At 43.7% G+C, this 25885-nt stretch overlaps 1 pseudogene; it reads right to left on the bottom strand.

Moving 5' to 3' along the window:
* Positions 1-25179, bottom strand: part of LOC109780279 (LEAF RUST 10 DISEASE-RESISTANCE LOCUS RECEPTOR-LIKE PROTEIN KINASE-like 2.1) — an 82990-nt pseudogene extending 57811 nt beyond the window's left edge.
* Positions 25180-25885: the final 706 nt, after the last annotated feature.

The raw sequence follows: 25885 nt of genomic DNA, 5'->3' as shown, positions 1-25885 counted from the left end.
TACAAAACAGACAATCTCTTTCGAAGTATCAGGATTTCATACGGAAACTCGTCTGTTACAAAGGGATTTCATTTTTTAAAACTTATTTGAACTCCTGACTTTTTGTGTGTTCAAAATGCAGCATTCAAAGCCACATCATCAATTTTCAATCCTTTCTGACTTCATTTGTTATTTTTCATGCATTTACTAATTATTTTGAGCTATAAGACCCTAAAATTGAAAAGCATTTCAAATGAACTCTGAAAAGGTTGAAAGTTGGCATGGTATCATCATTTCATCCACATCGCATGTGCAAGAAAGTTGAGAGGGTCCCGACAAAAGGTGGATGCACTTCGTGTACAAAACGGACAATCTCTTTCAAAGTATCAGGATTTCATACGGAAACTCGTCTGTTACAAAGGGATTTCATTTTTTTAAACTTATTTGAACTCCTGACTTTTTGTGTGTTCAAAATGCACCATTCAAAGCCACATCATCAATTTTCAATCCTTTCTTACTTCATTTGTTATTTTTCATGCATTTACTAATTATTTTGAGCTATAAGACCCTAAAATTGAAAAGCATTTCAAATGAACTCTCAAAAGGTTGAAAGTTGCCATGGTATCATCATTTCATCCACATAGCATGTGCAAGAAAGTAGAGAGGGTTACGGCAAAAACTGGATGCACTTCGTGTACAAAACGGACAATCTGTTTCGAAGTATCAGGATTTCATACGGAAAGTCGTCTGTTACAAAGGGATTTCATTTTTTTAAACTTATTTGAACTCCTGACTTTTTGTGTGTTCAAAATGCACCATTCAAAGCCACATCATCAATTTTCAATCTGACTTCATTTGTTATTTTTCATGCATTTACTAATTATTTTGAGCTATAAGACCCTAAAATTGAAAAGCATTTCAAATGAACTATGAAAAGTTTGAATGTTGCCATGGTATCATCATTTCATCCACATAGCATGTGCAAGAAAGTTGAGAGGGTTACGGCAAAAACTAGATGCACTTCGTGTACAAAACGGACAATCTCTTTCGAAGTATCAGGATTTCATACGGAAACTCGTCTGTTACAAAGGGATTTCATTTTTTTAAACTTATTTGAACTCCTGACTTTTTGTGTGTTCAAAATGCACCATTCAAAGCCACATCATCAATTTTCAATCCTTTCTGACTTCATTTGTTATTTTTCATGCATTTACTAATTATTTTGAGCTATAAGACCCTAAAATTGAAAAGCATTTCAAATGAACTCTGAAAAGGTTGAAAGTTGGCATGGTATCATCATTTCATCCACATAGCATGTGAAAGAAAGTTGAGAGGGTCCCGGCAAAAGGTGGATGCACTTCGTGTACAAAACGGACAATCTCTTTCAAAGTATCAGGATTTCATACGGAAAGTCGTCTCTTACAAAGGGATTTCATTTTTTTAAACTTATTTGAACTCCTGACTTTTTGTGTGTTCAAATAGCACCATTCAAAGCCACATCATCAATTTTCAATCCTTTCTATCTTCATTTTTTTTGTCATGTATTTACTAATTATTTGGAGCTATAAGACCCTAAAATTGAAAAGCATTTCAAACGAACTATGAAAAGGTTGAATGTTGGCATGGTATCATCATTTCATCCACATAGCATGTGCAAGAAAGTTGAGAGGGTTACGGCAAAAACTAGATGCACTTCGTGTACAAAACGGACAATCTCTTTCGAAGTATCAGGATTTCATACGGAAACTCGTCTGTTACAAAGGGATTTCATTTTTTTAAACTTATTTGAACTCCTGACTTTTTGTGTGTTCAAAATGCACCATTCAAAGCCACATCATCAATTTTCAATCCTTTCTGACTTCATTTGTTATTTTTCATGCATTTACTAATTATTTTGAGCTATAAGACCCTAAAATTGAAAAGCATTTCAAATGAACTATGAAAAGGTTGAATGTTGCCATGGTATCATCATTTCATCCACATAGCATGTGCAAGAAAGTTGAGAGGGTTACGGCAAAAACTAGATGCACTTCGTGTACAAAACGGACAATCTCTTTCGAAGTATCAGGATTTCATACGGAAACTCGTCTGTTACAAAGGGATTTCATTTTTTAAAACTTATTTGAACTCCTGACTTTTTGTGTGTTCAAAATGCACCATTCAAAGCCACATCATCAATTTTCAATCCTTTCTGACTTCATTTGTTATTTTTCATGCATTTACTAATTATTTTGAGCTATAAGACCCTAAAATTGAAAAGCATTTCAAATGAACTCTGAAAAGGTTGAAAGTTGGCATGGTATCATCATTTCATCCACATAGCATGTGCAAGAAAGTTGAGAGGGTCCCGGCAAAAGGTGGATGCACTTCGTGTACAAAACGGACAATCTCTTTCAAAGTATCAGGATTTCATACGGAAACTCGTCTGTTACAAAGGGATTTCATTTTTTAAAACTTATTTGAACTCCTGACTTTTTGTGTGTTCAAAATGCAGCATTCAAAGCCACATCATCATTTTTCAATCCTTTCTATCTTCATTTATTTTTGTCATGTATTTACTAATTATTTGGACCTATAAGACCCTAAAATTGAAAAGCATTTCAAACAAACTCTGAAAAGGTTGAATGTTGGCATGGTATCATCATTTCATCCACATAGCATGTGCAAGAAATTTGAGAGGGTCCCGACAAAAGGTGGATGCACTTCGTGTACAAAACGGACAATCTCTTTCAAAGTATCAGGATTTCATACGGAAACTCGTCTGTTACAAAGGGATTTCATTTTTTAAAACTTATTTGAACTCCTGACTTTTTGTGTGTTCAAAATGCACCATTCAAAGCCACATCATCAATTTTCAATCCTTTCTGACTTCATTTGTTATTTTTCATGCATTTACTAATTATTTTGAGCTATAAGACCCTAAAATTGAAAAGCATTTCAAATGGACTCTGAAAAGGTTGAAAGTTGGCATGGTATCATCATTTCATCCACATAGCATGTGCAAGAAAGTAGAGAGGGTTACGGCAAAAACTGGATGCACTTCGTGTACAAAACGGACAATCTGTTTCGAAGTATCAGGATTTCATACGGAAAGTCGTCTGTTACAAAGGGATTTCATTTTTTTAAACTTATTTGAACTCCTGACTTTTTGTGTGTTCAAAATGCAGCATTCAAAGCCACATCATCAATTTTCAATCCTTTCTGATTCATTTGTTATTTTTCATGCATTTACTAATTATTTTGAGCTATAAGACCCTAAAATTGAAAAGCATTTCAAATGAACTATGAAAAGGTTGAATGTTGCCATGGTATCATCATTTCATCCACATAGCATGTGCAAGAAAGTTGAGAGGGTTACGGCAAAAACTAGATGCACTTCGTGTACAAAACGGACAATCTCTTTCGAAGTATCAGGATTTCATACGGAAACTCGTCTGTTACAAAGGGATTTCATTTTTTTAAACTTATTTGAACTCCTGACTTTTTGTGTGTTCAAAATGCACCATTCAAAGCCACATCATCAATTTTCAATCCTTTCTGACTTCATTTGTTATTTTTCATGCATTTACTAATTATTTTGAGCTATAAGACCCTAAAATTGAAAAGCATTTCAAATAAACTCTGAAAAGGTTGAAAGTTGGCATGGTATCATTATTTCACCCACATAGCATGTGCTAGAAAGTTGAGAGGGTCCCGGCAAAAGGTGGATGCACTTCGTGAACAAAATGGACAATCTCTTTCGAAGTATTAGGGTTTCGGACGAAAACTCATCTGTTACAAAGGGATTTCATTTTCTTGAACTTATTTGAACTCCAGACTTTTTGTGTGTTCAAAATGAACCATTCAAAGCAGAGACTGATTTTGAATGGTGCATATTCAACACACAAAAAGTCTATAAAGATCGCCAACCCCAACATAAAAAAATGAGCATAGATGCGCCTATAAAGAGAATTCAACCTAAATTCATAATAAATTTCTATGAATTTCAGAGAAATTCACTCTGAATTTAGGTCAAATTCCCTGTATAAGGGCATCTATTTTCATTTTTAGAGGAGCTCAACAAGGCAGAGAGGGACGGGCTTATAAACCTGTGTGAGCGCCCTTTGGTTGGCGAGGTGGGACTAAACTCTGACCGCAACGAGGACCAACCCTTTAGCAGGTTCACGCAAAGGTTCTTCGTCACGTGCATCACGTCGATCGAAGAGCGGACCTCTAGGTCTTTCCAGTAGGGTAGGTCCCAAAATATAGATTTCTTCTTCCACATGGGTGCGTGTCCCTCAGCGTCATTCGGAACAGCTAGTCCGCCGGGACCCTTTCCAAAGATTACGTGTAAATCATTGACCATAGCAAGTATGTGATCACCCGTACGCATGGCGGGCTTCTTCCGGTGATCTGCCTCGCCTTTGAAATGCTTGCCTTTCTTTCAACATTGATGGTTGGTCAGAAGAAATCGACGATGGCCCAGGTACACATTCTTCCTGCATTTGTCCAGGTATATACTTTCAGTGTCATCTAAACAGTGCGTGCATGCGTGGTATCCCTTAAATTAAAACTATTTTTAAACTCAAATTATTCACAATCTAGGGTTTGAAGCAAATTTGAACAAATTCATATTTAAATCATTCAAATTTAAAAACTAATGGCACAAACAGAAACTAGACAAAATTTTGAATCTAATGCAAAAGGAATCACTCAAAAATATCAAATATCCTAAAACATATAAGCAATTTAAAACAGAAAATAAACACAAAGAACAAATGGAAAAACAAAAAAATAATTCAAAACCCCTTTAGTCCCGGTTCGTGGCACGAACCGGGACTAAAGGTCCTTTTAGTCCCGGTTTGAGCCACGAACCGGGACTAAAGGGCATCGCACCCTTTAGTCCCGGTTCGTGGCTCAAACCGGGACTAAAGGTCCCATTTGAACCGGTACTAATGCCTGCCCAGTGCCCTAGCCGCTCGAACCGGGACTAATGCTCACATTAGTCCCGGTTCATAATGCAACCGGGACTAATGCTCCGATCCGGCTGTGACGAAAGCCCTGTTTTCTACTAGTGTAAGGTCATCTTTCTCGCGATTTCCTCCATTTCTCTTGTGATTTCACATGCTTGTAATCCATCATCTTGCGCAAAGTGGTCGTAAATCCAGTCTGCAAAATACTTTTCGCTGGAATTTTCAACAATTGATTTTACATTTCTCCTGCCTCCAACAATCTCCAAATGCATCATTCCATAACTATAAACATCTGACTTTGTTGAAGCCACTCCGAAGGTTCGAGAGTGAACTTCTGGAGCGATGAACCCAATTGTTCCTCTAGCACCGGTCATTGAAAGCTTGCTCTCCTTTGTATGACACAATTTAGCTAGACCAAAATCAGCAATCTTTGTGCAAAAATCTTGATCTAGAAGGATATTTTGGGGCTTGATATCAAAGTGGACGATACGTGTATTACAGCTATGGTGCAAGTATTCGAGGCCACGAGAAATCCCGAGTGCTATAGCATAGAGCCTCTCCCATCCTAAAATTTCTTTGGGGTTCTCTGAGTAAATGTACTTATCCAAGGAACCATTGGGCATGTACTCATATATAAGAGCTCGTTTTGAGCCCTCCAAACAAAATCCAAATAAGCTAACAACATTAACATGAGAGGTCCTGCCAATGCTCATAACCTCATTCACAAATTCGTCCCCATTTCCTTTGCAGTCATGCAAGAATTTCACAGCAACCAGGCGACCATCGTATAGTCTTCCTTTGAAAACCACACCATAACCACCTTTACCAAGCTGTTCGTTACGAGAAGAAGTTATCTTCATTACCTCTGAGTACTTGTATCTTTTTGGAGCTAGGGATGCATATGATACTATCATGGCCTTGTAATTTCTTCTCAGTGTTGCTGCTAGCCATCTTGCAAAGGAGAAACCATAGTTTTTTCCCTTTTCTATGCCATATCAGCACATAAAGACATGCACAGAGAAAGGTTGCAGCAGCTGATGTAGTACCTGAGAGATGGAAGCTGATGTTATTTTCTTTTGTAAACCAGAAATTATACTACATTCATTATGATTTCCAGACGATCAGTGGTTTAAATTTCTCTTTCTGAAAGAGTACATGGTTGCAAAACTAGTACTACATATGAAAAGATGGCAAAAAAAATAGCATACCTATTAGCATAATCTTCTTCCTCCCTCTCCTCTCACTACTTGGAATGTAACAGAACATTTATGAGTAAAAGCAGTGTCACCCAATAGTATTACATTGGTTGTTTTTTCATAGGGAAGAGACAAGCATCGCATATGAATATTTAATATTCTGCTGAAGAAGTATACCAAAGAAAACATTGCAAGATGGTGAAGAACAAGAGAACATGTTCTACTTATCTGACTTCCTTTTGATAGAGCAGCTATGTTGATCAAATACAGGTTTGACAAAAAAAGTAGTTATAGGGTTTGTGCAGATTTAGTAGTCAATATGAGCGATCACATAAACTGTGATCTATAAGTATGTTCAAATGGCATTGTTGGATGGTACATTTCAATCTACATGCAGGAAAATGCATGCTATGTTAATTTTTCGTGCAAATATCTTATTTATTAGCAGCATGAACCGGTGTGGCTAAACCGAAGATTGTGTGCTTATGCTACAGAACTAGACCAGCAGCATGCATTCTGTTGGGTTTACACTAGTCAGGCATTTTAGTATCCGCAGTGTAGTAATTAGAAGGTATGGGCATGCTTTTTTTGAGAATTAAGGAGGTCCAACAACAATTTCATTTAGTCAATGAGACTGATAAGACATAGTTTTGTGATCGACCCAAAAGGTTCAATCAGGTATTACAACCTCAGCCAAAATCTTTTCCAGACCCCATAATCAATGCTGCAACTTACACATGTGAGCTTAAAATGGTGATACAAAAGACCTCAGAAAAACGATCAGAACCCCCTAACTAAAAAACAGAGTAAACCAGCCATACTAGTAGGAGATAAATGGAAACCATTTACATCTAGTAGGTACGCGCATGTTGTGTTCATTTTTCTTGTAAACCACCTTAACTTAGTGCGCTAAAATCGAAGACTACTTAATCTAGAGAAGCGGTGTATCTTATTTTACGATCAAACTCACCGTCACTATTATATATGTTAACTCCGCCCGCAGATGATGGACAAAGACACGCTGCTGGAGCAGTGGCACTTGAATATATCATAGGGAATATTGATCTTGCAAATTCTCCCTGCTTTGCAGCCGCCGGCCAACACTGGCATCATCAGGAACATACAGTTCTCTGAATCGGCCTTCAAATGTCACCAGGCTTGTAGGCCGCAACAAGCCACACAAATGAGTTATTGAGCGACCTATCTTGGATCCACTGGCATGATTCATGGATTCCTATGTAAGCGGAGGCGGCCGCGCATGCAAGGCGGAATTGTGGAGGAAGAAGAGCTCCTCGTTGGCAGCGCCAATGCGGAATCAGAAGAGGTGTCCACGTGGATCACTACTAGGAAAATGCTTACTAGTAGCGTTGGTTTTTTGCTATCAGTAGCGCTGGCAAACGCGCTACTACTGCGGCGCTACAGCTATTTTTTAGCAGTAGCGCTTGTTTGTCCCAGCGCTACTGGTAACTGAAGATAGCAATAGCGCTTTTTAGTAACCCACGCTACTACTATCCTATCACTCGTAGAAAAAAGCCCTTTAGTCCCGGTTCGCAACAGCCTTTAGTCCCGGCTGTGCAACCGGGACTAAATATGCGCGACTAAAGACCCCCCCTTTAGTCGCGCCTCTTACGGACCGCGACTAAAGGCTTTAGTCCCGGTTCTTGTGGCTGACCGGGACTAAAGGCCCGTCCACGTGGGCGCCCGTGGTCCGTCGGGGCGGAGGACCTTTAGTCCCGGTTCTTGTGGCCAACCGGGACTAAAGGGCTCCTCCGCAGGTTTAGGGTTTTAGCCCCCCTAAACCTGGTTTCTTTTTAGTTTGGAGTGTTTTATTTCTTTTATATTATATTTTGTGTTTTATTTTAATTTTGATAAAGTTTCAGTACACATTTTTTTCGCTACTATATACATGCATATGAAATTTCAAACAAGAAGAATTCAAGAGGAATATATAATATATATTCAATCTCGGGTGACCATATACAACTTCGAACAAGTTTCCATACACAATTAGGATGGATGACCATATACAACTTCGTACAAGTTTCAATCTCGGGTATGCATATAAATTTCTTCGTCCTCGGTATAGTGTTCTCCTTTAGGATTGATGACTTCCCTCATGAAAAATCCTGCTAATTCTTCTTGAATTGGTCGGAAGCGAGCTTCTGGACTAAGCCTCCTCCGCAAGTTATCCGTCGCGTTCCGCACGCTATCCGATGCCTTCCGCTCAGTGGTGTGTCTCCGGATGTTCTCACAAACATAGTATCCACATAGATTGGTCCCCGGTGGCTGCTTATCCACATTAACTAACCTTCTGAAATCTAGCTCATGTTTGAATTCACCGACAATTTCTTCTGAGAACCGTCTCCAAACCCTACAGGGCAAAGAAAATTAAATGAATAAGGAAGTTATTAGTTACTTGATATTAGGAAATGAACGAAAGAGACCGATCGATATAGAGCTCAAATGATTGAAAATAATTACTTTTGCAGCATTTTTCTCATGTCGGCCCAACGCTTTGGATCCGAATCCATAGAGTCCATGATTAGAACTCTGGAGGTGTGAAGTTCAATATTTAACAGAATCCAGTGGAACCTGCGGACACGTTACATGCACAGTCATGCATACCTCATCGATTAGACATACCATGCATGGAGTAAACAAAAGGGAATGGGCACAAGAGAGAAACACTCACCCAAAATGGTAAGGAAATAGAATATGACTTTTGAGTTGATGCTTTCTAAGAAACTTGTACAGGTCTTTCTCCACGTCTTCGGGGTGATGTTGTAACACATGTCCATTAACGATATGTGGGTCAATGAACCCAACATCATGGATGTTTCTTATTTTGCATTCCCAAATCTTCAATCTGCATAATAGCGTACGCAACAATATAGTTAGGACAATATATATATAGTGCAGGCAATGAAGAGCGAAATGAGGTAGAAATAAATCACTTACAGAACGTAGCAACTCAGCATAGATTTGTCGAGGTCGCGCAGATTGAACAGCTGGAACAATTCACTCATATGAACTTCTACAGAGTACCGTTTGGTGTGATGCTCCTCTGTAACATCCGCATAAACATATTCTTTGTCGGCCCATGTTATGAATTGCTTGTACCAACGTAGCAGATTTCGCATTTGTGGTGGTAGACTCTTTTCCCGCGCAGGCTCGACGAGAGGCCCATTCCGCACATATTGTAATGCTATCTCACATACTGGCGCATCCTCAAGGCCTAAGAAGGCACGAAGAGTCAAACCCATCTCGGACGCTTGTTTCATGGCACCCGCTACAGTCAATCCAAGTGCTGCCGCAGCTGCTATGATCTCGGGGTCCTCTTCCGGACCGGCTTTCACTATGAGCGGGGGGATCGATTGTTTCTTCTGCATCCCGAGCTGGTCAACTTGTTTCCCGCTTTTTTTACTTTCTTCTTTCTCCTCCTTCAATATTTTTGCTTGCCTACGAAGTTCATGTCCATAGTCGTCAGGCATATTCAGCTCGGCTTGGGACAGTGTCGTCAAAAAATCCTTAGCCCACTTCTTTTGCTTCTCAGTGAATACTTGCTTGGGCTCAGGCTCTTTTTTCGCCTTCATATCCGCCTTCCATTTCTCATAATCAGCAGACGCGGCCAATTTGGTTTCAGCTTCACTAAGTTCCCCAGGCCTTGGGAGGAGAGGCTTCAGTGATGGCTCCGGTACCCTTGTGGTCTTAGGTACATAAGGGTCCGGGTTAATAGTCCAAGAGCGGGTTTCCTTGCTGTCCGCCTGCTTCTGCTTCTTCGCCGGAGGTGGATTGGGGGGCGTCGTACCCGCCGGAGGAGGATTGGGGGGCGTCGTACCCGCCGGAGGTTGTGGATCGGGGGACGGCGTCGAATGGCGTGAAGGAGGTGTAGGTGAACCACCACGACCACCACCGCCGCCACCACCGCCGCCACCACCACCACCATCGGAGGGGGGTGGACTTGCTAGCCTTGGCGCCTCGCCTGGAAACACTATGTACTTCTTTTTCCATAGAATGAACTGGCGCTTGACATCTCCAAGTCTTCTCTCCCCTTCGGGTGTAGGTTTGTCAATCTCCAGGTCCTCAAACCCTTGGACTATGTCTTCCACCGTGACACGAGCATAGCCATATGCAATGGGGTTGTTGTGGTGGAGTGCTCCAGGTGTACAGGGTAAAGCACTGCCGCTAGCTACCTTCGTGGAAACGTTCCCCACGGGATAATGCAGATCACATTCTTTCATCTCCTTTACATCATCCACGGGGTAGTGAGGCTCCGGTGCACGAATCTCGATCATCGGTGCACTAGCACCAGGCGGGGCATCCGTGGAAGCCACGCTGCTTCTCCGCTGCTGGCTTCCGCGATCCGCTTCATGATCTTCATGCAGCCCTGCAGCCGATTTTTCTTTCACTAGTTCATGCACGGTCTGCTTCAACTCATGGAGTTCCGATGCAAACTTCGTCATAAGATCTGCATCCCGGTCCGTCTTTCTCTTACGGCTTCTGTAACAGTACGGGTCATTGTCCTGGGAAAACCCTACTTTCCACGGAACTTTGCCTTTGCCTCGTACACGTCCTCCGTGTTCATCATTCCCGAGGGCTGTTGTCAGTGCGTCTTTCTCTCTGTTGAACTTGATCAAGCCCTCTTGAGCTTGGGTCATTGCGTCAATAAGGGCTTGGGTGCGAGCAAACTGTCTCTGCCGGTGAACACACACCCCTGTCTCCGGGTCTAGCGATCCCCCATGCCCGTACCACCAGCTTTTGGCCCTTGGGTCCCATCCCTCTGTACCTAGAGGGATTCCTCGCACCCTCAGGTCCTCCTCCATCTTCTGCCACCTAGGCTCCGAAAGGCGGTATCCTCCTGGCCCCATAATATGATGGAACTTTTTCTTACTCGCATTATCCTTATTTTTTTTCGATATTTCCTTGAAATGCTCCGATTGCTTTTGCCTCACAAATTCTGGCCAATCATCTTTCAGTTTCTCATGTTGTCCATTGAAATCCGGAGTCTTGCCCTTGTTGACATAGTCACGGGTTAAATTTTTCTTGAAGTTCCGGAATGCTTCGCCCATCTTCTGAAGAGCGAACTCTTTAACTAGCCTCCTCCTCTAACGTCCACCCAGAACCTCGTTACCGAATTCATCGACTTTGTTGTATTCCGGAGGTAGAATGAAATGTTCCATAAGCTTTCTCCAGCAATCCTTTTTCGTTCTCTTGTCGACAAAACTGAAACCAAGACGTGCCTTCTTTGGCTCCTTCCATTCCTGGACGGTGATCGGGACGTTGTCTCTAACAACGACTCCGCATTGGTTGATAAACTTTGAGGTGTGCTGTAGGGGCTTGCCGGTTTCACTGACAAACTCAATGGCATATCTTTCTCCTGTTTTCATCGCCTTGGATTTGCCACGCTTTGTCGTACTCGATCCGGAGGGCTAAAAAAAGAAAGAGAGTCGCGCGCGTTAATACATATGTATTCACATTTCAGTAAGTTTGTATCACGAGAGGCTCTCAATGTATATATATACCTCGCCGGAGGTGGTTGCTATTTGCAATTCGAGATCGTCGGTTGTTGACGGTTGACCTCCGTCGACAATGTCCGTTCCTTCACCTTCTTGATCATCGACAATCTCTGTTCCGCCGTCAAGGTTCAGATAAGAAGAGACTACATCCTCTTGTTGCTCATATTCTGAGCCCGGCACATAAGGAATCTCGTTGTTGATGATGCCCATTAAATAACGTTCAGCCTCCGGATCCCTAAGCGGCTCGGTTCTATTGTCCGCCATATGTCACTCCTGCATGTAGTAAAAATTCTTTATGTATAATGAATTAAAAAATAAGATTAAGGGGACATAGAGGAGGAGGAATTAAAAAATAAGATTCTTTAAGTAAAAATTCTTTTTTTCTTCTTCTTCCTTTCTTCTTCCTCTTTCTTCTTTCTTTCTTCTTCTTCCTTTCTTCTTCCTCTTTCTTCTTCTTCCTTTCTTCTTCTTCCTTTTTCCTTTCTTCTTCTTTCTTTCTTCTTCTTCCTTTCTTCTTCTTCCTTTCTTCTTCTTCCTTTCTTCTTCTTCCTTCTTCTTTTTTCTTTCTTTCTTCTTCTTCCTTTCTTCTTCTTTTTTTTCTTCTTCCTTTTTCTTTCTTCTTTCTTTTGGTTTTCATTTGGTTTTCATTTGGTTTTCATTTTTTTCTTCTTCCTTTTTCTTTCTTGTTTTTTCTTCTTCCTTTTTCTTTCTTCTTTCTTTCTTCTTTCTTTTTTTCTTCTTCCTTTTTCTTCTTTCTTTTTTTCTTCTTCCTTTGCTTTTCTTCTTCCTTTCTTTTTCTTCTTCCTTTTTCTTTCTTGGTTTTTCTTCTTCCTTTTCTTTCTTCTTTCTTTCTTCTTTCTTTTTTTCTTCTTCCTTTTTTTCTTCTTCCTTTTTCTTCTTTCTTTCTTCTTTCTTTTTTTCTTCTTCCTTTTTTTTCTTCTTTCTTTTTTTCTTCTTCCTTTGTTTTTCTTCTTCCTTTGTTTTTCTTCTTCCTTTTTTTTCTTCTTCCTTTTTTTTCTTCCTCCTTTGTTTTTCTTCTTTCTTTTTTTCTTCTTCCTTTGTTTTCTTCTGTTTTTTTGTTTTCTTTTGTTTTTTTCTTCTGTTTGTTTTTCTTGTGTTTTCCTTTTTTTTCTTCTTCCTTTGTTTTTCTTCTGTTGTTTTCTTCCTTTTTCTTTTTTTCTTCCTTTTTCCTTTTTTCTTCCTTTTTCTTGTTTTTCTTCTGTTTTTCTTTTGTTTTCTTCTTCCTTCTTTCTTCTTCTTCCTTTTTCCTTTTTCTTTCTTCTTCTTCTTCCTTTTTCTTCTTCCTTCTTCTTCTTCTGCCGGCGCGCGGAGGACGACAGGCAGGGCCAGCGGGCGGCGGGCGGCGGGCGGCAGGGCGGCAGGGCGTCGGGCGGTGGGCGGCGGGCCGGCAAGGGCGCAGGGCACGGGCGGCGCGCAAGGGCAGGGCTCGGGCGGAGGCGGCGCTCACTGGGGACGGGGACGGCGGCGCGCAGGGCTTCGGCGTCGGCGTCGGCGTCGGGGCAGGGCTTCGGCGTCGGCGTCGGCGTCGGGGCAGGGCTTCGGCGTCGATCGGCGTCGGGGCAGCGCTTCGGCGTCGAGAGAGAGGAGAATGGGAAGTGGCGAAACTGCTAAGTGCAGTATTTATAGACGCACCTTTAGTCGCGGTTGGGGAGGCGGACCGCGACTAAAGGTAGCCTTTAGTCGCGGCTGGCCACACCAACCGCGACTAAAGGGTACCCTTTAGTCGCGGTTCGCCTCCCCAACCGGGACTAAAGGGTTTTGGCGACAACCGCGACTAAAGGGTACCCTTTAGTCGCAGTCCGCCTCCCCAACCGGGACTAAAGGGTCTGTGCTGGAACTGGCGCGGTGCGGTGGGATGTTTAGTCCCACCTCGCTAGCCGAGAGGCTTCGACAGTGGTTTATAAGCGCGGCTGCGCTCACCACTTCGAGCTCCTCTCAAATGCAGGCTTACGGGCCTATTCTGTCACTGTGTGCCTGTGGGCCTACTGGGCCTTCTGCGGGCCTGAATCCTGGCCCATTAATGGGTTTCTAGTCGTATTCAGGCCGTGGTGGCCCAGTAGGTGGCATATTTTTTTATTTTTTGCCTGTTTTTTGTTTTATTTATTTTGTTTTGTTTTTCTTCTTTTTTTTCTTCCTTTTTTCCTTTTTCCTTTTTTCTTCTGTTTTTTCTTCTGTTTGTTTTTTTCTTCTGTTTTTTTCTTATGTTTTTCTTCTGTTTGTTTTTTTCTTCTGTTTTTTTCTTCTGTTTTTTTCTTCTATTTTTTTCTTCCTTTTTCCTTCTTTCTTTTTTGCTTTATTTATTTTGTTTTGTTTTTCTTCTTTTTTTTCTTCCTTTTTTCCTTTTTCCTTTTTTCTTCTGTTTTTTCTTCTGTTTTTTTCTTCTGTTTGTTTTTTTCTTATGTTTTTCTTCTGTTTGTTTTTTTCTTCTGTTTTTTTCTTCCTTTTTCCTTCTTTCTTCTTCTTCCTTTTTCCTTTTAAAATCAGAAAAATAAAACTAATTCATTTTAAAATCTTAAAAATACAATTATATATCAAAAAAATCAGAAAAATAAAACTAATTCATTTTAAAATCCCTTGAAGGTTTGACAAAAGGTTTGATACATCATTCAGTTCATCGACCAAATACAAAGTTTGGTACAATAAATTATTACACATCAATTCTTCCCTTGTGTCCCTGCTTGCTTACGATTGTGTCGTATCCATGGAGCATCCTCATCATTTAACTTAATGCTTGGGTCAGTGTTCACTTTGAAGGGCGGAATTTCACCAAACATATTATAATCTTCTGACATGTCTGTCTTGTCCTCCACTCCCACGATGTTTCTTTTCCCTGAAAGAACAATGTGGCGCTTTGGATCATCGCATGATGTACTGATCGTTTTCTTATCTTTCCGTTTCCTCGGTTTGCTACTCATGTCCTTCAAATAAAAAACCTGAGCGACATCTTTGGCAAGGACGAATGGTTCGTCAAGGTAACCAAGATTGTTGAAATCCACCATTGTCATTCCGTATTGCTCGTCCACCTTTACCCCACCTCCTGTTAGCTTGAACCATTTGCACCGGAACAAAGGGACCTTAAAGGAGGGTCCATAGTCAAGTTCCCATATCTCCTCTATGTAACCATAATATGTGACCTTTCGCCCATTCTCGGTTGCTGCATCAAAGCGGACACCACTGTTTTGGTTGGTGCTCTTTTTATCTTGGGCGATGGTGTAAAATGTATTCCCATTTATCTCGTACCCTTGGAAAATCATTATAGTCGAAGATGGTTTCTTGGCCAACATGTACAACTGATCTCCAACATCATTGTCATTCATTAAATGTTTTCGCAACCAACTGCCGAAAAAGTCTCCATGTGGGCCTTTCTAATCCAGGATTCAGGCTTCCCCGGGTTGTCCGAGCGTAAAATATTCTTGTGTTGCTCGAAGTACGGAGCCACAAAGCTGGAATTTTGCAGAACTGTGTGGTGTGCTTCAGTCATAGAATGACCGTCCATACATATCGTGGATTCCCTTCCGATCTTGCCTTTTCCACTTAGTCTCCCCTCGTGCCGCGATTGAGGAATACCAATCGGCTTAAGGTCAGGAACATAGTCAATACAGAACTCAATTACCTCCTCATTTCCATAGCCCTTGACGATGCTTCCTTCTGGCCTAGCACGGTTACGAACATATTTCTTTAATACTCCCATGAACCTCTCAAAGGGGAACATATTGTGTAGAAATACAGGACCGAGAATGGAAATCTCTTCGACTAGGTGGACCAGGAGGTGCGTCATAATATCGAAGAAGGATGGTGGGAACACCAACTCGAAACTGACAAGGCATTGGACCACATCGTTCTGTAACCATGGTAGATCTTCTGGATTGATTACCTTCTGAGAGATTGCATTGAGGAATGCACATAGCTTCACAATGGCTACTCGAACATTTTCTGGTAGGAGCCCCCTCAAAGCAATCGGAAGCAATTGCGTCATAATCACGTGGCAGTCGTGAGACTTCAGGTTTTGGAACTTTTTCTCCGCCATGTTTATTATTCCCTTTATATTCGACGAGAAGCCAGACGGGACCTTCATACTGCTCAGGCATTCAAAAAAAATGACCTTCTCTTCTTTGGTAAGAGCGTAGCTGGCACGACCTTGAAACCATTCCGGATGCCGGTCATCTGGATCTTTCAAAAGTTGCTGGTCCTGCCGTGCTTCCTTTGTATCATTTGTCTTCCCATACACGCCCAAGAAGCTTAGCAGGTTCACGCAAATATTCTTCGTAACATGCATCACGTCGATTGCAGAGCGGACATCTAGGACTTTCCAATATTCTAGCTCCCAAAATATAGATTTCTTCTTCCACATGGGTGCGTGCCCGTCAACTCCCCGCGGAACTGATTGTCCCCAGGACCCTTTCCAAAGATGACTTTCAAATCCTTGACCATATCAAATATCTCAGCACCAGTACGTTCCGCAGGCTTCGGCCGGTGATCAGCCTTGCCGTTGAAATGCTTGCCTTTCTTTCTTACGTTATGATTTCGGGGAAGAAATCGACGATGACCCAGGTACACGTTCTTCTTACAATTAACCAAACGTACACTTTCAGTCTCATGTAAGCAGTGCGTGCATGCATTGTATCCCTTATTTGTCTGTCCCGAAAGGTTACTGAGAGCAGGCCAATCGTTGATGGTTACAAAAAGCAACGCTCGTAGGTCAAATTCCTCTCCTTTGTGCTCATCCCAGACACGTACACCAGGTCTGGCCCACAACTGTAAAAGTTCTTCAACTAATGGCCTTAGGTACACATCGATGTCGTTGCCGGGTTGCTTAGGGCCTTGGATGAGAATTGGCATCATAATGAACTTCCGCTTCATGCACAACCAAGGAGGAAGGTCGTAGATGCATAGAGTCACGGGCCAGGTGCTATGGCTGGAGCTCTGCTCGCCAAAAGGATTAGTGTCATCAGTATTTAGACCAAATCTTATGTTCCTTGCGTCAGCTGCAAAATCTTTGAACACTCTGTCGATCTTTCTCCATTGCGTTCCATCAGCGGTGTGTCTCAACTCCCCGTCGGACTTACGGTCCTCTTTGTGCCATCGCAACGACTTGGCATGCTTTTTGTTCATGAACAGACGTTTCAACCGTGGTATTATAGGAGCATACCACATCACCTTGGCGGGAACCCTCTTCCTGGGTTTCTCGCCCTCAACATCGTCACCAGGGTCATCGCCTCTGATCTTATAACGCAATGCAGTGCATACAGGGCATTCATTCAAATTCTCGTATTCACCGCGGTAGAGGATGCAGTCGTTAATGCATGCATGTATCTTCAGAACCTCTAAACCTAGAGGGCAGACAGCCTTCTTTGCTTCGTACGTACTGGCGGGCAACTCGTTATTCTTCGGGAACATATTCTTCAACATTTTCAGCAAATTTTCAAATGATGAGTCACCTACACCTTCCTGTGCCTTCCATTTTAGCAAATCCAGTGTGCAGCCCAGCTTTTTCAGACTATTATCGCATCCTGGATACAACGACTTTTTGTGATCCTCTAACATGCGATCCAAATTCTCCCTATCCTTGTCAGTTTCGCAGCGTCTCCGTGCATCAGCAATGGTCCGACCAAGATCATCAGCGGGCTCATCCTGTGCCTCTTCTTCACCTTCACCTAACCCTTCCCCACCTTCAGCATCATCCTCCATGAAAGTATCACCGAAATGATCATGATAGTTGTCATCGATATCATCCCCTTCTTCATCTTCTTCCATTCTAACCCCTCTTTCTCCATGCTTGGTCCAACAATTATAGCTTCGCATGAAACCGTGCCGAAGCAGGTGCATGTGAACGTCTCTTGAGGAGGAGTAACCCTTTTGATTCTTACAGACAGCACATGGAAAGATAATAAAACCTTGCTGCTTGTTCGCATTTGCCACTACGAGGAAATCTTTCAAACCCGTAGTGAACTCGCCGGAGAGTCGGGGACCGTACATCCATTGTCGATTCATCTGCATTATTATTATATAAAGTATATAATTAACCATCATGCATTTGTTAAACTAACTAGCTAGAAATAATACAAATTAAACAATGAACTACACACATGCATATTTTATCAATGACACATGAAAGGTTCAAGTTGCTAACCGCGATCGCAGAGGAAAAATAAATGAGAAAGCTCAAGTGTGGCTCGGACACTTCATATCATGTTTGTTTCAGGCTCTCGGGCATTTCATCAAACACCTTGTGTGCATAGGAGGAACCAAAAGCAAACCCACCACCCCCTTCTGAAAATTGTGAAGTGAGCTGAGTGAAGTGAAGTGAGCTGAGTCCTATATATAGGGATGGGCCTTTAGTCGCGGTTGGCCAGGCCAACCGGGACTAAAGCCCCTCCCGTCCGCCAGCTGGATGGGCCTTTAGTCCCGGTTGGCCTGGCCAACCGCGACTAAAGGCCTTCGGGGACCTTTAGTCCCGGTTGGCCAGGCCAACCGGGACTAAAGCCCCTCCCGTCCGCCAGCTGTCGACCGAGCGCGCTGGGCCCAGGTAGTTGGTCGCGGGTCTTCTCCCGAACCGCGACTAAAGACCCCTTTGGTCGCGGTTCGATTGTTTTGGGGACTAATGGGGGCGTATGGAAGCCTCTTTTTCTACCAGTGTATGTACTAGTAGCGTGCACTTTTCCCCCACGCTACTACTAGCTAATTAGGACTAGTAGCGTGCACGTTTTCTCCCACGCTACTACTAGCTAATTAGGAATTAAAAAATAAAAATTAGATGCAGTACTCAATGGATGGAAATTAGAGACACATCCAGTGCAGAATAAACTAAGGTCACATAACCATCTCAACTGAAAGAGATCACAAGAATCCATTTAACATCAGACGCACACAACCATCATCGAAACCTGGGTAACTTCCCTAGTGTTCACCACCAACCTAAACAAACAACTTCTCTAGATGTATCTACCAAGGCTCGGAGTTCACACGCCGGTGGACCCGAATCCTTCCTCCCCCGGACGGTAGCGTCGAGATCCTCCACCTCGGCGACCTTCGGCGTCGCGATCACCTGGACGATCATCTATGCGATGTGGCCGCCGGGCTTCACGGCGAAGTCCGCCTCAGAGTGGTTGAAGAGCATGAGGCCCACCGGGCCGCGGTAGTCCGTGTTGATCACCCCTGCGCCCACGTCGGGAAAGTGAAAACTTGTTAGTACGCGTCAGCGTCCAAATCTAGCTTCAGTAGACTCTTAAGATGATACATTTACTACTGAAGAGCTCAATATATGACAATATGATACATCAAATTGAAGGATAGATATTGACTTTACAAAATGCATTCTAAACCGGCTGACAGGCTATATAAATTCTAGTCCATGCATTATAATGCTCACTTAGCTTCATGGGCATCATGGAAGTCAACTTCGATAGTTCACATATAGCATCTGTAGTATAAATGAACTGCATGAAGTGAGTTTACATAAAAAGTCAATCCAGATGTAGTTTGTAGACCACGGAAACTAAATAAAAGCACTTGAAGCAACTTTGTCAATGTGGATACAACCTACACACAATTTTTCTGGAACTCTGAGGTTGCAACTATAAAGAACAAAAATATTTGCAAGGGCTTAAAATGATCAGTGGATCGCACAAGTACCATCTGGCAACTAATCGTGATGGGCAACAACTGTATTTAGCCTAAGAAATGTTTGAGTTATAAACTACCATGAATCATTTACCCAATCAGTTTCCCATCGGGATATCTGGAGACAACTTTGTCCTCAACACTTATTTGATAATAATGGGAGAAGTGCAGAGAAGCAATTGCAAAAGAACAACTCGCAAGCACGTTGGCATGAATAAACTTCTCTTTGGCAGAGAGAGGATCCGAGTGTTTAGGATTGCTGGTGGTGAAGTATTGTGCTGCCTGTGATCCATTAGTACTACAAGACAACAAAGTAGCAAGTTCATTTCTGAAAGCACTAAAAAAATACTGAAGTTTTGTAAAGAAATTCATATTACCTTGTATTATCAACAGAAGGGCCATTGTTTGATGAAGGTAATGTTTTTCCTAAACTCTGTTCACAAACACAACTTGCTAATTATGTAATCAAATTTGACTGCAAAATATGCATGGAAAATAGGCAGAGTGCAGACACTTGTAAAAGTATAGGTGGCAATGTACACCGTTACACACACATATATAGGTACACCCAAATAGAAACAATTACTTGTATCATCTTCAAAGAATGGCAGTGTCCTAAAGTTGAATCTCAGCGAGTCTCCTAAAAAGGATGATGCATGCAAGCCACTACATCAATGACTTAAATAACAGTGCATGCTATTTTCTGCCAAGCAGATGGCCATGGGGATGGGGGTGCTTACCCAAGCTAGGAGCCATGGAAGCTTCAAATAGCTGTAGGTAGCACAATTCAGATAGTTAGTTGCGACCGATGGATGAACTATGTAACAGTTGTACATGGTCGTTCTGGAGACCAGGGCGCATGAGAACTTTGGAACTGTGATGTAGCTGCATATCTGTTACTTGATGGCCAACCCCTGGGTTCAGGAAATTTCAGAATTAGAGGCTACAACTTGCACAACTGAAACTGAAACACTTTGCTAAACACCGGCCGGAACTGTTGTGCGTCATACACCGTTAGGTTGCATATGCTAAAGTGCAAACTCGATGGAGGGAGAGGAAAGTGGTGTTACGATATCCTAAGTATCCCTGTTTTGTTTGCCCACATCCCGCGACGAGACAAGTTCAGTTCATGAATAATCCTCATATTCTACTTCTCAAGACGGGCACATATATATATTCAGGCATTATACAACAGGCAAAGAGGTAATGCAATCATTTTATTCCTACTCCTGGACCCATGAACCAAACAGAACAAGAAAACAAGAACGACAACTTCCATGAGATTCCTACTAGAACTTGCTCAATAAATACCACTAGTAATTAATCATCAGACACCAATCGAATCCTCGACGTTGTCGTTAAGTATATTCTTATTTTTTTACTCCATAGCCATCTGCTTGGCATAAAATCTTATCACACTGGATTGGGGGTGCTTACCCAAGCTAGGAGCCATGGAGGCGGAGGTTGTTGGCCCAGCACCGCACCGGAGCAGACGACGGCGAGCTCGACCATGTGTGGGCCGTGGTGATCGTCCTCGTCCATGGAGGAGGGTGGCTGCTGCACCGAATTGAAGAAATAAGTGAGGGGGCGGGGGGAGGAGGAAGAAGGTGAGAGGAGAGGGCATGAATCGAGGGAAGAGGAGAGCTCACCGCGCCGGAGTTGGAGGCGGCCAAAACCCTAATCATGGGGAGGGGTCGCGCACGAGCGCTTGCGGCCGCGAGGAGCGGATCTGGCCGGAGGGAAGGAAGCACCGTCGCGAGGAGAGCTCGCGGGTGTGCTGCGCTCCGGCGAGGGCCGCCGGAAGTAGCCGGAATCGTCTGGCGTTGGTGGCGGCAGCGAGGTTCGTGGGAGGCAGAGAGGTTGTTCGCTTCTTTTTTTTTTGAGCGGTGGCGGAGGCTGTTCTCTGGGCGTTGTCTACAGAGGAGGTGGGCTGGGCTTAGTTATAGCCCAATGTAGTGACCCGCGCTACCACTACATTGCTAGTGCTAGCATGGCCTAGCAAACCCACGCTGCTAATATATCTTGACCTGGGGGTCCGGTGTGGCACACCTACCAGTAGCGCGTCCGAGCAAAACCAACGCTGCTGCTAAGTTATACTAGTAGCGCTTTTTGTACCAAGCGCTACTGGTACTTACCAGTAGCGTGGGGGCCTAAATAGGCGCTACTATTAAAGTTCTACGTATAAGCATTTTCCTAGTAGTGGGAGTTCTATGTCACGCACACTATTGGAGAGCTAGAGGTTGGTGACACGGATGGAGTTTTCTGGGTAGGAGATTACGAGGTTTTCATCCAGAGGGAGGCCTTGTCGGAGCTGTCGCGGATGAACTGGAGAAGGTATGGTGGCCACACTCGGGCAGGTAGCTGTGCAGAGCCACAAAGAATACACGATGTGGATGTCCCCGCACAAATGTTGCCTATGTAAGCCCTAAACCCTGACCATATACAAAGGATTTTGGAGGGGAGAACAATGATAACCAGTTGAACACTGAACTAGACTAAATTCAGCTAGTGGACAGGTAACAAGCATCGAAGACGGATCCGCATACCGGGTTGAATCTGGATGAGCTAGGTACCCCTACCACTAGAACCCCTGCCACCAGACGATTGGTGGATAGGAAGACGAAAGAACAAGAGATATTTCAGTGAGAAATGTAAACTGCTAACTAGATAATCACATGAGAAAGGAGAAGGAAAAAAAAAGCAAATATGCGGAAGATTGATTTCGTCAACCTTATCAATATTTTGACAAAGACAAAAGCGAGAGTTAATTGATAGATTTAAAATTTCAAATAGAGAAACATTTCACTCCTCGCTGAAACGACAGAAATTTCATAAATGTTGTAATTATTTTGAAATTTTTAGGCAAATTCTATCAGATCCGCCACATGGATCCTCTGGGCCCAATTGCCAGTGACCGGAGGAAGGTCGTGGGTCCAGGTTTGGGTTTGAACTCCTCCTTACCTACTGCTTGGGAAAAGAAAAAAACCAACCATTCCTCATCCTCCATTCTTTTCTTTGGTCGTTACCGACGACCTGAGAGGCGGTTCCTTGGTGTTCGTAGCCTATCTATCATTGTCGTGTGGGAGAATAATACAGTGGGAAGTGGATCAACATGCGTGGATTATTCTTTCGCAAGCATGCATTACTGCATCTGCATGCATCCACCAGGAGGCAGCCTATCCAACCAAACATGAGAGCACACGGTGCCGCGCCAACTCCACCATGTTTGAGCCGCCATCGATGACATGACCAGGAGGCCACTGCATGACGCTGGTTCGCAGGACGTCGACGACGAAGCATCACCGCACTACCGGAATAAAGCCCTGAGCCGACGGTCTTTTCTATGCCGACGGCTTTTTGTCGGGACCGTCGGCATAGTCTGAGAAATGCCGACGGCCTAGGGAAAGTTGTAGGCGTATGCCGACAGCTTCAGGTCGTCGGCATAGGGTTTTATTCTGGTAGTGCCGGTGGTGCTAGAGAGGAGGGTAGTGAGCACTGAGCAGAAGCATGGCAGCTGCAGGACATGAAAGGGGTCCATCTTCTTTCACCGTGGTAGCATGTACTTACAAGTGTGCAAACTAGAGAAGGAGATCCCTTTTCCAAACCTGTGAGAGGCGAGGAGGAAACAACGATGCGGACTTGGTCAAAGTATCATTGTCATCAACTCGTCAATTTTCCGGTGACATCAAAATCTTTGATTAGTCTATTCTTGCGATGTGACATCTGCCGTGGACTAAAGCTTGACCGAGTGCACTATTCCACTCCACGCTCTACACAACAGATATCGCTCAACGAAGACAACTATCGAATTTTTCACTATAGTTTATCCCCATGTTCTGGAAACTGGCTATGTATTTCAAGTTTTCAGCAGCTAGTTGCTTCGTGGTGTAATTTTGTGTGTTAGAATTATGTAAACTTATTTGGAGGCTTACCGGCACATGTCGACCCGGGCAACTTGCCGTCGGGGCAGAGACAAGCGAACTCCCCGGCGGTGTTGATGTACCGGCACTGCCCCCCGCTCGCAACGCAGGCGGGGCAGTCCCCTATGCCAGTGCCCGCCCAATCCAGCAGGAACCCTGCCTTCAGGAGACGGCCGTAGTTGGCCGCCGTTGAGACTGCCGCTTCCGACCTGAGCACCGGCAGGTACGTGTACGTAGTTCCCGGCTGGGATTTGCCGGCAGGATGTCCCGGTCGTAGCTCCCGCCGAGGTACGTGATGATGGGCCTGCCGCAGCTGGGCACGCCGGTGGCGTTCACGTACTCGCGCCCTCGCGGTTCTGTCCCGTTGAAGTTGAAGAGGAAGCACAGGGCCATGTTGCTTGGGCTGATCCTGAACGGGGCGAGAGCTAAGCTGGACGAGACATTGAAATCGGCACGGCACACGCCGTCGGTGCCCATGGCGACCCTGTTGTGGACGACGACGAAGGAGCTGGTGGCGTAGTCGATGTTAAGGACGTGGATGGGGGAGCCGCTCATGGAAGCCGTGGTGTTGCTGTTTATGCACCAGAGCTCGAAGGCCGGGTGGCCGCAGGAGTGCTCCGGCGGGGGTCGGCTGGGCGCGCCAAGCCAGAACGGGTACTTGATGGTGAAGTTCCCGCACGCCACCGGCTCACACTCGGCATGTGCCCGTTGATGGAAGAGGAGTAGTAAGATCAAGATGAAGAGCAGTGAGGTTGCATACATGGCAGCAGTTTGATTAAGGAGACTGACTTTGGTAACGGGGAAGGAATGAAGGATGGCTCTAGCTCAAGAGGTTGAAGGACAAACATAACGGAGAAGATAATATGAATGGTGTTAGCGAACAACTTCTTTTGCGGAGATTAGCCAACGACTTCTTTTGCGGAGATTAGCCAACGACTTTGACTGGTTCTGTGGGCACTTTCACTTTTCTATACCCACTAGCTAGAGAGAGCCAACATCCAAATGTCTTGATCCATTGTATTTAGTTGGTGCACTGCTTGATCGCGAACGTGTTTTGAAGTTAATCTATTGTTATGTTTAGATTAATGAGCTCTTGCCGTTGAAGATGCCGATCTGGGCACATTGACTGGAAGCATGCATGGTGCGTTCTCACTGTCGGTAGAGTCCCATCCATTTTTTGAAGCAAGTGGAGGATTGCTAGTCTTTGGTCTATCAGGTGTACTTCTGGGTTCCAACTAGCAGCATGTAGTCTAATTGTTTGAATTTGGATGTAGGAAATTTGGAACGCAACAACGGCAAGCTGATTGGGCACACATCGGAACGGTAGGAGATCTGGTGTCTGGTGATGAATTGTTTGTACGATGTAAGCAAAGACAAATAGTTGAAAGTGGGCGATAGCTAATGTAGAGGTTTGTAATGATCCATCCTAATGATGAAAAGACCAGGGGTAATCCTCCTTTGCCAATCCAAAAAGAAGAAAAAAGTTAGAGTACGAAGGTGTTTTTTCAAAAGAATATGAACAGTTCAGCAGAACCCAAATAAACATGCGATGATGCGATGCGATGCGATGTAACTGCTCGCCGTGGACCAAAGATGGACCGAGTGTGCAAATACTTGGCAGGGTCAATCCTAAACATGCGGGCCAATTTGGCGGAGGTATTCCAGATCGGTATTTGGCAGCTGTTGGAGGCATGCAACAATTCAAGCTTGCCTAGATCAACGATATGCAAGTTGTGTTCCTCGCAGTAGATATTGAGGATCGCAAAGCACCGTAACTGAGGGCTATAGAGCTCAGTACAACTGTAGAAGTGTTGTTATAGCAAGCGACCTGGAAGGCCGGGGAGCCACATGACCTTCCGGCCTCCAAGTCACTGAGCCAGAATGGGTCGGAGATGGTGAGGTTGCCGCAGTGCTTGTTCGATTCCGAGCAGACTCCCTTTTGTTCCACAGCCACCGCGACCGCGACCGCGAGCATGTGCTAGCCACAGCCCACAAGGTTGGGAGGAACCAGCAACTCGGGGCCATAGGAGTGGAAGATTTGGGAAGATTACAGTGAAGAACAATGGGGTGGCTGGATCGGTGGTCAGGGGTTATGTGGACATATACAACACGTACGAGGGAATACAATTGTCTAAGCAAAAACGGTCATGGTCCACAAACTTGGACTGGTATGGTAAGCTATGACTTTTAAAATATCAGGCTAACCCCTTTGACGGGGTAAGCCATGACCACCGTGAGCCCCTGATGCGACTGGAACTAGGATGCTTAGGCTGGTTCTTCCGGTATCTGCTACTTTCATGCTTTTGTCCGCTATTAACTAGCTAGTAGTAGATTCTAATTTTTGTACAACCTTTCACACTTGGCAGGAAATAATACCACACACAAAAACGCAAATAATAAGCATCGAACGTTCAGATTTTAAGCATGGCAACCCGAACCTTTTTCATGTTAATGATTCTTTGGATCCATTTCTGATTTTTGCATAGCTCTTTGTAGCAGTGATGCAATGTGAATGGCTTGTGGCCGAACTTGATGTTTCCAAGGTTTTGGTTACCGAATGATGCATTTTTACCGAGGGGGGCCGGTAAACGTGGTTACCACGAAATTTTCGAGCAAATTTCAAATGAATATTAGATGAAATTTATAATTGAATTTTGAATTCAAATTATTTCAAAATAGAT

Source organism: Aegilops tauschii, chromosome 3, assembly GCF_002575655.3.
Source record: "Aegilops tauschii subsp. strangulata cultivar AL8/78 chromosome 3, Aet v6.0, whole genome shotgun sequence".
Lineage (NCBI taxonomy): Eukaryota > Viridiplantae > Streptophyta > Magnoliopsida > Poales > Poaceae > Aegilops > Aegilops tauschii.
This window is presented reverse-complemented; position numbering and strand designations above follow the sequence as displayed.